The sequence below is a fragment of the Pelophylax lessonae genome, assembly GCF_965119305.1.
Source record: "Pelophylax lessonae genome assembly, chromosome: 8".
Lineage (NCBI taxonomy): Eukaryota > Metazoa > Chordata > Amphibia > Anura > Ranidae > Pelophylax > Pelophylax lessonae.
Window position 1 is genome coordinate 146,759,795 of NC_138775.1, and position 18,350 is coordinate 146,778,144.

Here is an 18,350-nt window from a genome sequence, read left to right on the forward strand (position 1 = left end):
TGGCCTTTTGGCTTAGTCCGCCCTCTCTCATGGGGTCTCCCTTCGGGGGAGCCCCACTTAGTACTCGGTGGGGGCTGTTTCGGCAGTCCCCCTGAAGAACGGGGTTGGTCTGGTTTCGGCCAGACAGACCATGAGTACCTTAAATCCCTGTCAGGAGTCTTGCGCCCCGGGGGATCGAGGTTCGGGTCCTACCTCTTCGGAGGGAAGACCATTTGTATTCGCACACCCTGTGCACTTTTTGTGTTCCTCACGTTTGTGTGTGTGCACTTTTTTATGCACCGGGTGAAGTCTTTTGAGTGTGTTTCACACGCTACGGGCTTAAAAAAAAACAAAAAAAAAAAAACTTGCGAGCTCAGTATTGCTTCTCTGCCTTTTGGCTAAGATCAAGTGTAGTATCTGTTCTTATCAGTGTTGGAATGGAACCGGAAGGTTAGTATCGGTGGTGGCCGAAGTTAACCGGGGCGCTCTGGGCGTAACTGGAGGACCGGAGTAGGCCAAACCAGAGAAAGCCGGATGGTTCCAATGCCTTCCTGATTTGAATGGGTCCGCCCCTGTCAGTTTGAAGGGAGTGAGAAAGCCGGGCGACCACGGTTAGTACTGCTCCTGGATGTAATTGGTGGGAGTGCGGATGGTGAGGGGAAGGGCCCTTCCTCCTGGGTGAATTTGGCTAGAAGGGGGCCATTTTCTATACCCTCGAGGTTGGACTCTCCCCGAGCTGTCTGCATTCCTGGCCTCCTGACAGGAAGGGCTACACTGGGTCTGGCCAGGGGCTGAGACCGAAAAAGCCCGTGGTGTACGTGCCCCTGGGGTGGCAGCCCAGGGGTGCCTCAATTTCACTGGTGAGGGGCAGCTCACCTGAGTTTTTGTGGCACCTTGGTCACTGCACCATCACACTTTTTCAAGCACCTGCCTCTTGGGGTGGGCCTTTTGGCCAACACCAGAGGAATTTTTTATTCCTGGCCGGGGGGCCTGCCAAGGTCTTGCACTTTGGCACTACCCTGCACTTCTCCACTTCCCTTTTCCCCACTCTGTTTTTCTTTGTTGTGTGTCACGTTTGTCCCTTTTTGGTTGAGCACTTTGCACGACTTTGATGGCGTAGGTCCTCGGGCCTGCCCTGTAAGTCTTGGGAGGGGGTGGATATGGCCTTTTGGCTTAGTTCGCCCTCTCCCATGGGGTCTCCCTTCGGGGGAGTCCCACCTAGTACTCGGGGTGGGCTGTTTCGGCAGTCCCCCTGAAGAATGGGGTCTGCCCAGTTTCGGCTGGGTGGACCAAAGTGAGTACCTCAGTCCCTCTCAGGAGCTTCGCGCCCCGGGGGATCAGGGTCAGGGCCCTTCCTCTTCGGAGGAGTGCCATGTGTACGCCTTGTGCACTTTTTGTGTGTGCACTTTTTTATGCACTGGGTGTTAAGTCTTTTTGAGTGTGTTTCACACACCACGGGCTAAAAAAAAAAAACAACTCAGTAGTCTCCTAGCCAGCAATGAGACATTTGTTACAACACTTGATGCTTGCCCAGGGAGAATTATTCCAACTCTGCTACTTTGGCCTTAAGTTTGAAATTCCCTTTTTAATTTCCTGTAATTCTCTCTTTATTGAGTAGACCCTATAATCTGATGATAAGTAGGCGGAGATTAACCACTTGCCGACTGCTCACTAGAGCTCTACTGCGGCAAAGTGGTTTGTTATCGTCTGGCGACGTAGACCTACGTCGCCAGACACTCCCCTTTCTCGGCGGCGTGCGCGCGCCGCCGGAGGCTCGCTCCCACTCTATTCAGTCACAGCGGGAGTCGGGCAAGGGGAGGAGCAGCGGCGATCGTCGGGGAATCGAGTGTGGAGATCCGCCCACTTGTGTAAACAAAGCGGGCGGATCTCCTAAGTGACAGACAGTGGCAGATTGCAGGGTTCAGCATAGCTGAACCTGCGATCTGTCCCTGTTTCACTCAGTCACCTCCCCCCACACATGTCAGTAAGCACCAGGCATACATTAACCCCTCCCTCTCCAAGAAAATTAACCCCTTCCCTGCCAGTGTCATTTTTACAGTAACCGTGCATATATATATAGCACTGATTACTGCAGTAATGTCACTGGTACCCCCAAAAGTGTCAAAAATGTCAGTCAAGGGTCTGATCTGTCCGCCGCAATGTCGCAGTCCCGCAAAAAAAAAATCGCAGATCGCAGCCATTACTCATTAAAAAAAAAACACCAAAAATGACAGAAATCTTTCCCTTAGATAGTAAACGCAATAACTTTTGCGCAAACCAATCAAAATACGCTTATTGTGATTTTTTTTACCAAACATAGGTAGCATAAAACAAATTGGCCAAAAATGTAAAAAAAAATTTGATTTTTAAATTTTTTTGGGGAATTTCATTTAAAAAAATGTGAAAAATATTGTTATTTTTTCTAAATTTACGCTCTTTTTTTGTTTATTGCGCAAAAAGTAAAAATCCTACAGGTGATCAAATACCACCAAAAGAAAGCTCTATTTGTGGGAAAAAAAGGGCGTAAATTTCGTTTGGGTACGGTGTCGCACGACCGCCCAATTGTCAGTTAAATTCACACAGTGCCGAATCGCAAAAAGTGGCCTGGACGTAAGACAGCAAAATCCTCCGGTGGGAAAGTGGTTAATTATGCAGAGTGGGCGGAGCTTCAGGGAAATGGGTGTGGTAAGTAACTGATAGCTGTGCTGCAAAGTGTCCCTGGAAATGTATTTCAAATGTTGGCAACTATGCAGAGGGCATTTTGAGAAGCAAATGTGAATCAAAGCTGCATATGAAATGATAAAATCTCCGAACAAACACCAAGCTAGAATGCAAAGGTGTAAACACAACTAAGTGAAACAGCTTACCTAAAGCTGGAAGGAGAAGATGATCTGCCTAACAATAGACAGTAAAAGACAGACAGTGGGGCACACACACACACTGAAACCCCTACACTTCCTGTCATGTCTTTGCAGATGTGAAAGTTAACCTTGACAAAGGGACTAGAATAAAATGTAAGGTCATTCAGTACCTAAAATATACTCAGAATATGATCCTTATAAACCTGGATACACACTATACAATTTTCTTTAGAATTGTTCCTTTAGATTTACCAAAACCATATGATATGAGGTCAAACCTAAACACGCTCAATTGTTATGCAATCAGGCAGGCCCTTGCACTATATAGTTGAAGGTAAATCTAAAGGAAATTGAACAACAAAAGTTCTATAATGTGTATCCAGCTTAAAGCCCCGTACACACGCACCGATTGTTGGCCGTAAATTTTCGGCCGATGTCCGATCGGCCGATTGTCGGCTTGTTAGTATGATGCTTTCGACAACCGACTGCGACTTTTCGGCCGAACAAAATCTGGTGTGCAGGCTATAAAATTTTTGTTGGCCGTCAACAGAACGGCCGATTGTTCGTCAGTCAGTACAGATTTCGGCAGACAAAAATCTGATGAGCAAGACTGGGCATGCTCAGAGAAGAAAAAACACACGGAAAGTAAACCAGCACATGACATCACTTCTGAAGTTGGTTTTTGTTGGCCGATAAAATTTGTGTGCAGTCTAGAGCACATTTCAACCAACACAACAACACTGGACAAAAGACGGCCGATCGGTCGGCCAACAATCGGTGCGTGTGTACGAGGCTTTAGACTATCTGCATTGACCCTAAACTTTAAAAGAAGACAGGACTTATAAGAAGTATTTGTTGAGTGAGGGTTTTATTATGCTGTTTATATGGACATACACTATATTGTCAAAAGTATTGGGATGCCTGCCTTTACACGTGCATGAACTTTAACCGCTTGCCGACCGCCGCAAGTACATATACATATACCCCAATAGGGGGCGAGCGCCCGCCGTCGGAGGCGCGTTCCTGCCCCCGCTCGCTCACTCTGATCCCCGCGCGTGTGGCCGGCGGACTCGATGTCCGCCGGTCACTCGCGATCGTCGGTTACAGAGGGAGAAAGGCAGGCGGCTAGTGTAAACAAAGCCGCCTGTCACTCTCCCCTGTGTAACAGCAGAGATCATACGGTCCTGCTATGTAGGATCGTAGATCTCTGCTGTTACATGAAAAGCCACATCCCTGCACAGTTAGAAACACGCCCCTAGGGACACACTTAACCCCTCCTTCTCCAATAAAGTTAACCCCTTCCCTGCCAGTGTCATTTTTACAGTAACAGTGCATATGTATAGCACTGATTACTGTAGTAATGTCACTGGTACCCCCAAAAGTGTCAAAAATGTCAGTCAAGGGTCCGATCTGTCCACCGCAATGTCGCAGTCCCGCAAAAAAAATCGCAGAACGCCGCCATTACTCGTTAAAAAAAAACAACTAAAATGACGAAAATCTTTCCCTTAGTTAGTAAATGCAATAAGTTTTGCGCAAACCAATCAAAATATGCTTTTTGCGATTTTTTTTACTAAACATATGTAGCAGAAAACAAATTGGCCTAAAATGTTAAAAAATTTTGATTTTTACCTTTTTTTTGGGGGAATTTCATATAAAAAAATGTGAAAAATATTGTCGCTCTCTTTTTGTTTATAGCGCATGATCAAAAATCGCATATGTGATCAAATACCACCAAAAGAAAGCTCTGTTTGTGGGAAAAAAAGGACGTCAATTTCATTTGGGTACAGCGTCGCACGACCGCGCAATTGTCCGTTAAAGTCACGCAGTGCCGAATCGCAAAATACCCCCTGGTCAAGAAGGGGGTAAAATCTTCCGGGCCTAAGTGGTTAATGGCATCCCAGTATTAGTCTGTAGGGTTTAGTATTGAGTTAACCCGCCCTTTGCAGCTATAACAGCTCCAACTCTTCTGGATACAAAGAGGCTGTCCAAAAGGTTAAGTAGTGTTTCTATGGCAATGTTTGACCATTCTTCCAAAGCGTATTTGCAAGGTTTAGGCACTGATGTTGGAGAGAAGGCCTGGCTCGCAGTGTGTGCTCTACTTCATCCCAAAAGTGTTCTTTTGAGGTCAGGATTCTGTACTGGCTAGTCAAGTTCCTCCACCCAAACTCGCTAATCCATTTCTTAATGGTTTAAAGTTAGTGATGGACGAACATCTGCCGGAACAGTTCGCGAAGGCGATCGGCAAACTCGCTCAAATTTTCGCGAACCTCAGGTTCGCGGCACACCCCATTCATTTTAATGGCAGGTGAACATGAAAAACATCCAGGTGATATTTGCAGCCACAAAATACTTACTGGATAAAAGTACATGAGGAAGGCAGCGCATGAACCACACCGGGATGCAATGGATAAGGAAGTCAGGTGACTTGATCATGACTTGATAAAGCGAATAGCGCGAAACATGTAGTCATGGCAACCATATAGCTTGTGGTCCACCCTGGTTTTCCCCACAAGTGGCGCCTGTCCGGCTGATGTCACCGCTACGGAACTACAGCGGAGTCCTTTCATCCTCGCACCGGCTGGTTTCCGGCTTTGTGCACACACTGCTCAGCAGTCCTAGGAGACTGACCTTCTCGCACTCGTGTTGCTTGCTGCCAGGTGCCCTTGTCCATTCCAGCCCAGGAGGATGTAAGCATTTTATGTACTTTGTTTTTCGGTTATCAATACCAATAAACTGTTAACCCTTTCTATACTGGATGTTAACCTGACTTCCTTATCCATTGCATCCCGGTGTGGTTCATGCGCTGCCTTCCTCATGTACTTTTATTCATATCAGCACCCTTCCTATGCTCGTTGGCTAGCAGCAGAAAAACCGCTGGGGAGCCTCACAGGCTTATTTCTATCCCTCCACCCTAAAGGCACCCCAGGAGCGCCAGATTTGTGATTATTGCTTTGACTTCTGGATTGGAATTTTTCCTATGGCTGCCCTGGGTGCGAATCTCTTTACTGAGCCATTAGTTGGCTAACAGCAGAACAACCGCTGGGGAGCCTCACAGGCTTACTTCTATCCCTGCACCCTACAAGCATCCCAGGAGCGCCTGGTTTGTGATTATTGCTTTGACAAAATACTTACTAGCTGTGCACACATAGTCCCACAACATGGACACTGACATACCAGAAGTATTGCTATTGGAAACGTTGTCATAATTTTTTTTTTTTTTTTCAGCAAAAAAAAATATATTTTTTTTTTCTAAATCAGCCAGAACTGACAGCAGCCGGTAAATACATGTCAAATACATATAGGGTCCATTCACATGTCTGTAAAATGGGTCCGCATCCGTTCCACAATTTAGCGGAATGTTTACAGACCCATTGATTTTCAATTCCAGTCTGAAAAAATTAGGCATTCACAGGATAAAGGATGTCGGCCAGTACAGGCACCAAAAATTAGCCAACAGGCGTTCACCTGACAGCAAAGAACTTTGTATTCTGTGGCTGGAGGTACATTAGGCATTCACAGGATACAGAAGTAAGTGTCGGCCATTACAGGCCCCAAAAATGAGCTAACAGGCGTCACCTGACAGCAAAGAACTTTGTATTCTGTGGCTGGAGGTACATTAGGCATACACAGGATACAAAGGTAAGTTTTTGGCAGTACAGGCCCCAAAAATTACCCAACAGGCGTTCACCTGACAGCAAAGAACTTTGTATTATGTGGCTGGAGGTTGCTGTGTGGAACAGGGACAGAGAGTTAGTGACACAAATCGCTAGCTAGTAGGTCCACAAAAGTCTTTTGTCAGTGTAGGGAGAGGTTGCTGTGTGGAGCAGGGACAGACTGTATAGTGACACAGATCGCTAGCTAATAGGGCCACAAAAGTCTTTTGTCAGTGTACGGAGAGGTTGCTGTGTGGAGCAGGGACAGACTGTATAGTGACACAAATCGCTAGCTAATAGGTACACAAAAGTCTTTTGTCAGTGTAGGGAGAGGTTGCTGTGTGGAGCAGGGACAGACTGTAGCAATTAGGCATTCAACGGACATAAAAGGCCTTTTATGCTGCTGTATTTATCTAAGACAGGGACCATGATTTGTTATGGGTAGTGGCGGATATTTGTGGCCTGTCATGAGGAATTTGAATCAAACATAGTCTACTGGTCACATGTGTTGAACTCCTCCGAGATCCATGCCTCATTCATTTTTAGAAATGTGAGGTAGTCATAGTCAACACCGGCGTGAGCTAGGCGAGTGCGCTTATCGGTCACGATCCCCCCTGCTGCGCTGGACGTCCTTTTGGACAGGACACTGGACGAGGGGGAAGCCAACAGTTCCAAATTGCAAATTGGTGCAAGCTCTGGCCAGAGGTCAAGCCTGCCCACCCAGTACTGGTCTAAGTACGTTGCCACCCAGTACTGGTCATTTTGTCACAGGGTCATTTAAAAAATGACAGGCAGAGGAAGAGGCAGGCCCTTTCGCATGGGTGGTAGGGGTAGGGCAGGAGCACCAGGCCGGAGCCAAAGTGGGAAGTTGCAGAAGCTGCGTTCGGTTATGTTAAAGGACGCACCAGACTTGGTTGAGTGGCTCACTCAGCCTTCCTCTTCTGCACCCTCCTCATTCTCTCTATCTGAACCCTCTTCACTCTCTGCTGTGTGCACCCCCAAAGACACCACCACCAACACCACCACCATATACCCTCCGCTTGAGTCACAGGAATAATTTTCCGATCCATCACAAGACATTTACGATGCGCAGCCTTTCTTGGCATCCGATCAGGAAGAGGAGGTAGCAACAGCCACCACTCAGCAGTCTGATGACAGTACCCAGATCACCCCAAGGAGGTTTGTCCCCACTGTTGCTGCCTACTCCGAGATCCCAAATGTTAGTGTTGGGGAAGGTGACATCGATGATGCAGAGGTGTCTTTGGGGGTGCACACAGCAGAGAGTGAAGAGGGTGCACATAAAGAGGATAAGGAGGGAGGGTGCAGATGAGGAAGGCTTAGTGAGCCACTCAACAAAGTCTGGTGCGTCCTTTGACATAATCGAACGCACCTTCTGCAACTTCCCATTTTGGCTCCGGCCTGGTACTCCTGCCCTACCCCTACCAGCCCTGCGGAAGCGCCTGCTTCTTCCTCTGCCTGTCATTTTTAAATGACCCTGTGACAAAAGTCTCTAGAGAAGCGCAGTATATGTGGAAGAAGGTATATAACACCCCGCTTCAATCTGTCGTTTTGGGGGGCACTGGTCTATCACACCAGTTATAAAAAAAATTTCCCAGTAACTTTTGTCACTGTGTGTAGCAGAGTTAACGCAATGAAAGAGGCAACATTTCTGCAGTACCCAAATACACTATTATGAAAGTATATCGCTATATAACACCCCGCTTCAATCTGTCGTTTTGGGGGGCCACTGGTATATCACACCAGTTATAATACTTTTTTTCCCAGTAACGTTTGTCACTTTATGTAGCAGAGGTAACGCAGTGAAAGAGGCAAAAGTTCTGCAGTACCCAAATACACTATTATGAAAGTATATTGTTATATAACACCCTGCTTCAAATCCACTATAATATGCTTTCTATATTAGAAAGTATTTTATAAGTGTATTACACCCCTATATACTGCACACTAAACAATAGTACACCTATCCCAATCCTTAAAAGGACTTTTGTGGACCTATTAGTTGGCGATTTGTGTCACTGACAGTCTGTCCGTGCTCCACACAGCAACTTCTCACCAGTCACAATGCTGCACAATACAAATCCACTATAATATGCTTTCTATATTAGAAAGTATATTATAAGTGTATTACACCCCTATATACTGCACACCAAACAATAGTACACCTATACCAGTCCTTAAAAGGACTTTTGTGGATCTATTACCTAGCGATTTGTGTCACTGACAGTCTGTCCCTGCTCCACACAGCAACCTCTCCCTACACTGGCAAAATACAGAATATAGGCCAAACAATAATACACCTATACCAGTCCTTAAAAGGACTTTTGTGATACTATTACCTAGCGATTCATGTCAATAACAGTCTGTCCCTGCTCCACACACCAACCTCTCCCTACATTGACAAAAGACAGAATATAGGCCAAACAATAATACACCTATACCAGTCCTTAACCACTTCCATACTGGGCCATAGTAAAATGACACCGGCAGGAAGGGCTCCTCGATCCGAGCGTCCATCATATGACGTCCGCCCGCTCTCACCGCTACTGCGCGCCCCCGGGGGTGCGCAGCGCAGCGATCTGGGATGAGGCTCGTCCCTCGGACTGAGCCCAGCCCTGATCAAGGTAAACAGCCAATGAATTTACCACGTGATCGGCTGTGTCCAATCACAGCCGATCACATGAGCGGCTCCAGCGCGAGCCGCTTGCTCTCTCCGCAATGCGCGCCCCCGGGGGCGCACATCGCAGCGATTGGGGGCGAGGCTCGTCCTTCGGACAGAGCCCATCCCTGATCTAGTTATAGAACCAATGAAATTGGCTTTTTACAATGTGACCGGCTGTCAATCACAGCTGGTCACAGAATGTCAACAGAGAACACGGTAACTAGCTGTTACTGTGTTCTTCTCCTCACACACTGATCCTGTGTGAGGAGGAGATTGTGGTAACAGCTAGTTACCGATCATAGTGCACCCCAAAACACACTGATTGCCCCCCTCAATAAAGAGGACCTGTCACTAGCCCATCAAAGTACCTGTCACTAGCCCATCAAAGTACCCAAGTACCTGTCACCAGCCCATCAGAGTACCCGAGTACCTATCACCAGTCCATCAGGTACTTGGGTACTCTGATGGGCTGGTGACAGGTATTCGGGTTCTTTGATGACAGGTATTTGGGTACTCTGATGACAGGTACTCGGGTACTCTGATGACAGGTACTCGAGTACTTTGAGTACCTGTCATCGGAGTATCCAAGTACCTGTCATCAGAGTACCCGAGTACCTGTCACCAGCCCATCAGGTACTCTGATGACAGGTACTCGGGTACTCTGATGGGCTGGTGACAGGTACTCGGGTACTCTGATGGGCTGGTGACAGGTATTCAGGTACTCTGATGACAGGTACTTCGGGTACTCTGATGGGCTGGTGACAGGTACTTAGGTACTCTGATGGGCTGGTGACAGGTACTTGGGTACTCTAATGGGCTGGTGACAGGTACTTGGGTACTCTGATGGGCTGGTGACAGGTACTCGGGTACTCCGATGACAGGTACTCGGGTACTCTGATGACAGGTAATACGTATATCATTTCCTCCTCCCACTCACTCATATAGATATTAACCACACTGGGAGCATACTTTGCTCCCATTGCCATGCGTATCTGTACCTGTTTTAATTCCAACTTTCCTAATAGAACCAATTCTACTGCTCTAAGCCTGTCTTCCTGCTTAATGTTTTTGTATAGGCAGTTTACATCTATTGTTGCCAAAATAAAATTTTCACTATTAGGAATATCCTTCAGCATGGAAAATGTTTCCCAACAATTTTTAGGTACAATTTGTTAGTTACAACTATTGGCTGGAGAAATAGTTCCCCTTCTGTCTGTATAATGTTTTATTTTTTTTATATTTAACTTTCTCATGAATTTTTTTAAGTCAATATATGCATCAATTTCGCAATTCAGAATCACAAGACTCTGGGGCAAACATCAAATCTAGGTCCAATATCGTCAACTCCTGATCATTTAAAGTCTCCCTACTAAAATTAAACTAACCCTTTTTAGGGCTACCATTGTTTTCCTCTTTTTCTTCCCTGGTTGTAATTGTTGTACCTGTTTTATGGGGGTCTCACTTGGGGTTTTCTGCCCCAAAAAATAGCTCTTTCTTAATATCCCCCTTTCTGTGTTCTCATTTGGGAGTTCTCATTTAGAGTTTCAAATCTATTGAATACAAGTAATGTGAGTCCCCTTTCTGTTCTTCCTGGGCACCCATTATTCTCTATCCTATTATTATAATTTACATTCCTCTCATAGACCTTCTGGGACCCCATTCCTCCTTTGTTCCTTTTCTTTTATTGCCTACTGTTTGCCATTCTTCTGTTATTACTACCTCCTTTTCCACTGAAGGTTCTTTGGAGGCCATTGCTTCCTCCAATTTATCTTCCTAATACTTGTAAACCTATGAATTCTTGTAATCTCCCTTATCTCTCAGATATTTTTTTAGTGTTTTTAGTTTTTGTATCCGCATCTGATTTAATAATAAATACATGTATCTCTCGCAATTGCTAATTATATTCATTGGTTTCAACAAATGGCTGGAGTTTTTCCTTCAGTGAATTCTCCCTTCTACAGCTTTTTCTTCCTTCTTTGTATGATCAATGTTAATAACTTCCTTTTATACTGACTGAAAAATGCAAACCATTTGTCCATTAAACTTTTATTGTTTAACCCATCATTTGGGTGGACATCCCACCTTAGCCTTCTTAGTGTTATGCCCTCTGCCATGTATTTCTCCAAGGTGGTGATGTCCCACCAGACTCTTATTTGTTTATCCATATTATGTCCTAACTGTTTGAACACACTTCCCATAATATTATTACCAGCCCCTTTCTGTTTATCAAAAACTGCTCAACATTAATGTATCTACTCGCCATATAATTAAAAATATCCATAGCCAGCCGCTCAGGATCGGAGCTTCAGTAAACAGCATCCCGCCGTAATTCTGACATCACATCAGAGTCTTTTGGCACCAACATGGCTTCCCTTACCAGTGAGACACACCAGGCATCCGCTAGGAAGGTAAAGATCAGCCAGAGAGTGGGTAAAGCTTTGGGGGATTGTCTGGCTAGGTTTGCCTGGGACCCTGCTCAAGATTCTCGACCCGTAGTGCATTTTGGACACTGTAGGTGAGCCTGCTACCTCACTCACATGCCCACAACCCTGCAGAGATCATCAGAGGCAGAGGGGAAAATCCTTAGACAGATCTAAGACTGCTGACACAGAGCAGGAGAGGCAGGCTGTGACTGAGGAGGAGCCACCCATAAAAAGATCATGGCTGCAATACACAAATGCCAGTCTACTCTTACTGACCATATAGATGGGCTGTGCGTGGACTTTTTGTACCAAGATATGCAACAAGTGAAGGAGAGGGCTGCTGCAGCTGAGCAAATGGTTAGTGATTTGGAAGATACAATACACCCTTTGGAGGGTAATAAAAGTGACAAAGTGTTAAAGGAGCATATAGCTAAATTGAGTGATCTGGAATATCGCATGAGATGTAACAAAAAAACAATATACAGCTGGTTAGATTCCCTCAGGGGGTTGAGGGCAGCCAGCCAGAGGATTTCTTAGAGCAGTGGCTTAAGGATAACCTGGAGGGGGCAACTTTCTCTTGTCTAGTTACCATAGAAGGTGTCCATTACATCCTAATGAGAGCCCCTATTGCAGGTAATACCCTATGCCGCTTATAGCCCATATTCTGCATTTGTGAGATAAAGAAAATATTCTGAGAGTGGCCAAAACCTCACATGATTTACAATATAACTGTCAGGACCTGGTCCACCTGCTGGTGGCACTATGGTTCCCTGTGCAGATAACTGTAGTTCCTGTGTCCACCAGCTTGTAGCACTGTGGTTCCCAGGGCAGATAGCTGTAGTCACAGTGTCCACCAGCTGGTGTCTCCCAGCAGCCAGCAGTTTCTGATAATTAGTCTCCACCTAGCTGGTTGCTTGGAGGGTACTTAAGCCTCTTTCTGATAATTAACATTGCATCAGTGTTTTGATTTGCTTACTGTGTTAGGCTTGTGCTGTGCCATTTATCGTGCTTCTGCTCCTGATCCTGTTCTAGCCTTGCATCCTCTACCCTGCTGTCTTACATTGGCACCCACTGTTCCTGTACCCAGTCCGGGTTCCCACATTCCTTGCATCTCTGGTATTCCCTATTTGCCCGTGTCCCTCAATTTGTATATATTTTGTTTATAGTTAGTTTTTTAGGCTTCCTCTTACTTTGTTAGGCATTCTGGTTATAGGGTTGTGCTTCGATTGTTTTTTTATGTTCGATATTTGCTGGTCTGTGTATATCTTTTTGTTTACTATTAATACATTTACTTCACTAAATATTGTTTGGTCTCAGTTTCCTTGTATAACTATGTAGATCTAGTCATCTCTGTCATTAAATTCTGACAATAACAGAAATCATATTTCGATATACCCGGACTTTTCTATGGCCATGCAAAAACAATGGGCATGCTTTTTGCAGGTTAAAAAACATCTCAGATCTCAATATGGTTTAGAGCAGGGATCCTCAAACTGCGGCCCTCCAGCTGTTGCAGAACTACACATCCCATGAGGGATTGTAAAACTCTGACATTCACAGACATAACTAGGCATGATGGGAGTTGTAGTTTCTGAACAACTGGAGGGCCATAGTTTGAAGACCCCTGGTTTAGAGCATGGTGTATCCTGCTAAGCTATGCATAGTGGATGGGGGTAAACCCCTTTTTTTCTCCACTCCTCTGGAGGTGTGATGGTTGCTGGACTCTTGGAGGCGAAAAGAATCTGTGTGATCACCAGGATAATTTTGGTTCCTATTGAATTCATTGGCCCCAGTTTCTCTCCATGGGGAGGACATTTCCTTTAAAAATGCACTCTGTGTTGGCTGTGCCTTCCTGCTTTCAGGAAGCAGGAAAGGCAGATTCCAAGCTGGGGGAAGATGCATACCCTAGTTGTTTGCTGTTTGACGCTTCTCACTTTGTGTCCCTGCTCCAATGAACAACATGCATTTATTAAATAAAGTGAAAAAGAATCCACATTATGGAAAAAGGATCAGGCTGCAGCCCACCTCAAAATATAACCCTAAAAGGGATACATAGTAAGTTAAAGGTGTAAGGTAAATGGCGCTGCCTATTTTGTAACACTCAGGGTGTGATAAATTAGTGTATATACATATATCATAACTCATATACTAATACCACATAATATTACACCACATTAAATCAATTTAAGCACATAGAACCTGTATAAAAGATGTGTGTATAAAAGTGCAAATAGTGCAATAAAGTGACAGGTGATTATACCTGAAAGAGTGTTTGCTAGTATTGTGAAGGTACAAAATAATAAATAAATAGATATGTCAAAGTGGCTCAAGTGCTAAAAAGTGCTGAGTGGTAGTGCAAAAACTGCTTAATAATATTAAAGAAAATCAATAGATCACAATAGATAAAAACTATAAATATTCTGCATATGATACAAAATGAAATATTGAATGTAAACAGTGATTGAGTGAATAGTAGAAATAAGGATATCTGATAAATAGATAAGGTGCAAAAAATACCAGGTCAGGTATTAAAGTGACTAGTGTAAATACAGCCCTGCTTTGTCCACTGGCCTGTGGGTTCACCAAAGAAGGGATAGTGATAAATATGAATTAATTAATTGGTGACTGAAATAATAAATATTTAAAAGTCCATATATTGGTATTCAGTGCAGAGTCCAAAGGATTATATTGGGTGATTTCTTGAGGTGATCCGAAGTGGATGTGCAGGTGAGGAATCTTGTGCTCCCCTCTCAATACAGCCGGGACTTACCAGAGCTATGTTCCCCTACTGGGGTGGCCAGCGTGTGGTATAATACTGGGGTTCACTCCTGTACGGCAGGGATCCTGGACACTGATATCACTAGCTGTGGTCTTCAAATCAGATCATCTCTCAAGGGTAATAAATTAAACTCAATGGGATCGGTGGACGTCAATATCCAAAGTATATTTGAGGGTGGATCCAGATCATGTATAAGGAAAGAATGCCTCACATAGTGAGTCACTGTATGAGGCATTCTTTTTAATTTATTACCATTTATTACAACAGATTTTTTTGTTTGAAAAATATATATTAAAACCTGCGCTAAGTAAATATAAAATAGTGTCAGCTGCAGCTGCTGCTCACTTAGGTAAAAACCAAGAAAGAAGTTGTAAAATAATCTAAAACAGCGCTACCAGGCGTATACAAAATTGAAATATAAGTAATTCAGAATCATTCCATTACAATATATAAAATGGTAAAGTGCACTAGTGACAAAATCTATATTCAAAATCATCCAATAATAATTAATCAACAATGGCAATGAATACTAATAAAGTGCACTAGTGAGAAAATAAGTCAATAAATAGTATACAAAAGTGCAAACACTTCTAGATGGTGCTAGAAGTGCCAAAGTGCTGAATAATGTGCAGTCCAAAATTATAATCCACTTGAAATTTAAATGAAGTGCTGAGTGCTTGAAGTGCTCCACACAGGTGCCAAAGTGCTTGCAAACAGACCCATTTGGGGATGCACTCACCAGACTTTAAATATAATTGAGCCTCAAGTATGCAGTGGTTTTCCAAAGGATAGCCAATAGGGATGGATGGGTCAGCAGAGCCTCCAACAATCCTCCAGCCTCTATTCACAGTCCCCCCTCAATTAGGTACTCAGAAAGGAAGGGAAGGCGCCAAACATAGTGAAGCCCGTATGGCATTTATTAAATTTTAAATAGATTAAAACTACTCACAAGATATAGCATAAAACAGCATTTATATAACAGCAGTAGTCACAATGAATCCGTCCACTTCCGGATACGCTGCTGGTGTGCGTTCCACGGGGTATAGGAAGTGACGTTGTGTGGTTAGTGTCTGCCAGGAAGTACGTCGACAGGTTTCGCCCGCCTACAATGGGCGTCATCAAAGACATGATGATGACGCCCATTGTAGGCGGGCAAAAGGCGTCAACGTACTTCCTGTGCGAGAACCATTTTTAATGTAACTCTGGATAAAAGTAAAGATCTGAGAAGGTTGTAATCCTTCCCCACTCTATCAAAATGAAAAAAAAAAATTAAAATTCAGCTACACATATACGTATAGTACTTTATTTTGGAAAATGTTTGTAGCAATCACAAGTACATTTAGATATGTCTTGTTGAGGGTAATCTTGAATCTAAAGCTTTTTTTAAAACAACATTTCTACAAATTAGCTTTTTCTATATAGCATGGGATGGATTACAAGGGTGCCCTCCTTTACCTCACTACTTTTTATCTTGAACACATATCACAAGGTGATCAAAATGTTCTCTTTCCTTATGGAAAGCTCTTCAACGCAGGCTAAAGTTCACAATCTGATGTGAGAATCTTCTTTCTATCATCCCGTTCTTGTCACCAGCCACCTTGCATTCATGGCATCTACTCAAACTAAAGTCCTCTGGTTGAATACAAGAGCTTTTGTCAAATCAGCACACAAGTTCAGGTTGCTCTAGTTATAAGGTAATGTTGGTTGAATATTCATGTGCATGTATACATTCATTTGCAACCTCTTTGAGTTATTTAAATTCCTGCATGATTGCATTCATCATCAAATACAAAATGTCTACATTAGTCCTAAACCCCCTAAATCCAACCTGCTGTATAAATATCTGAATGATATTAAAAAAAAAAAAAAACTTTATATGCAACACACAGTACTGTGTTTTGCATATAATGATTGAATTCATGTAATAAATTATGCTAACTTGCAGTAATATATTCATGCAGCAATCAGGCTTCTGTTGACATTTAACCAGCAACAGACAGATACATTCAGAAGCTAAATAATGGAGCATAAAAATCTATAAGATCCTGTGTAATATGACACACACTACTTTACTTATTTAACTATTAGCATCTGCTCAGTGACTCTCTTTCATTGTTCTGATCATTCTAAACTGATAAAAGATAAAATCCAGTTGGTTACTATGGGTTGGTGCACATCACTGCTCTTTGTATTGCATTATTAAAAAGCCATTAGGATATTGTTATGTATAAGAGAGTACAATCTGTTAACCGTGAAATTAATTTACCCGTAATTTTATATATAAAGTGTCAAATTTTAAAGAAGGATTATTTACTTGGTTGTACGTTTATTTTGACACGTTCTTAATTGATCACTTTCTGTAAGGACAGTAAAGTGCATGGAACAAAGGGTTAAGTTACAAAGCCTGAAACACTAGATGCGTGTTACTCTGATGAAAGGAATACGTTCACGGGTCTATTTTAGCTCAGGATTCCCCTTGTTCGATATTTCAAACAGCATGAGTGTGCAGACACTGTTACAGAACTGTTCATGGTTGACTGATATTATCTGTCAGCCCTTAAGTGCCATTTTATTTTAATAGCATTGTTTCCATTTTATATTACAATTTGAGAGAACTTATTTGCTGTCAAAGACCCAGAAGAGTATGTCTGAGGGTTGCCTGAAAATTGTAAGGTTTTATTGTCAAACACATAATATTAAAATACCTCTTTCATTTTACAGTAATACACATGCAAGAACTCAAGCTGCTATAAACATGTATGAAAACTGTATCCATAAGAATGTTAACTTGAAAGTAAAGAAATAATAAAATATAAGATGTTTAAGTGATAGACCAGTCAGTCTAACATCAATAGTGTGTAAACTATTGGAGGATAAGGGACTATATTCAGGAATTTGCTGATGAAAATATTATCATTATATGATATGAAGAAGTAAGCTATAATCTGGACAGAGGAATGCCTGGTTACAGGAACATGTACAAAGAGTGGTGATAAGTAGTATATCTTCTGAATGGCCTGGAGTTGTAAGTTGGGTCCCACAAGGTTCTGTTCTTAGACCACTTCTGTGTAACTTGTACATAAATGATATAGGGGTCAAATACATCGTTCGATCTCAGTTTTTACTGATGATACAAAGGTAGGCAATAACCTCACAACAGGATATAGCAGCCTTACAGAAAGACCTAGATAAAATAGATGGGTGGGCAACTACATGGAAAATGAGATTTAATGTTGATAAATATAAAGTGATGCACTTAGGGACTAAAAATTTGAATGCAGTTTACAGCCTAGGAGGAGTACCTCTGGGGGAATCTAGGATGGAAAATGCCAAGGTGCAGCTAGCAAAGCTAATTGACTATTAGCATGCATCAAAAAGGGTGTCTACTCAAGAGACAAAACTATTATTTGGCCACATATTGAGTATGCCGTCCACTTCTGATCATCACTCCTTAGGAAGGATGTGATAAAACTGGAGAGAGTCCAAAGAAGGGCTATAAAACTGATAAGGGGACTGAAGAATCTCAGTTACAAGGAATGATTACAAAATGTAACCACTTTACCACCAGAGGATTTTGCTGTCTTACGTCCAGGCCACTTTTTGCGATTCGGCACTGTGCGACTTTAACTGAAAATTGCGCGGTCATGCGACGCCGTACCCAAACGAAATTTACGTCCTTTTTTCCCACAAACAGAGCTTTCTTTTGGTGGTATTTGATCACCTGTGCGATTTTTACTTTTTGCGCTATAAACAAAAAAAGAGCGTAAATTTTGAAAACAATATTTTTCACATTTTTTTATATGAAACCCCCCCCCCCCCCCCCAAAATTTAAAAATCAAAATTTTTTTAAATTTTTGGCCAATTTGTTTTCTGCTACCTATGTTTGGTAAAAAAAATCACAATAAGCGTATTTTGATTGGTTTGCGCAAAAATTATTGCGTTTACTAACTAAGGGAAAGATTTCTGTCATTTTTG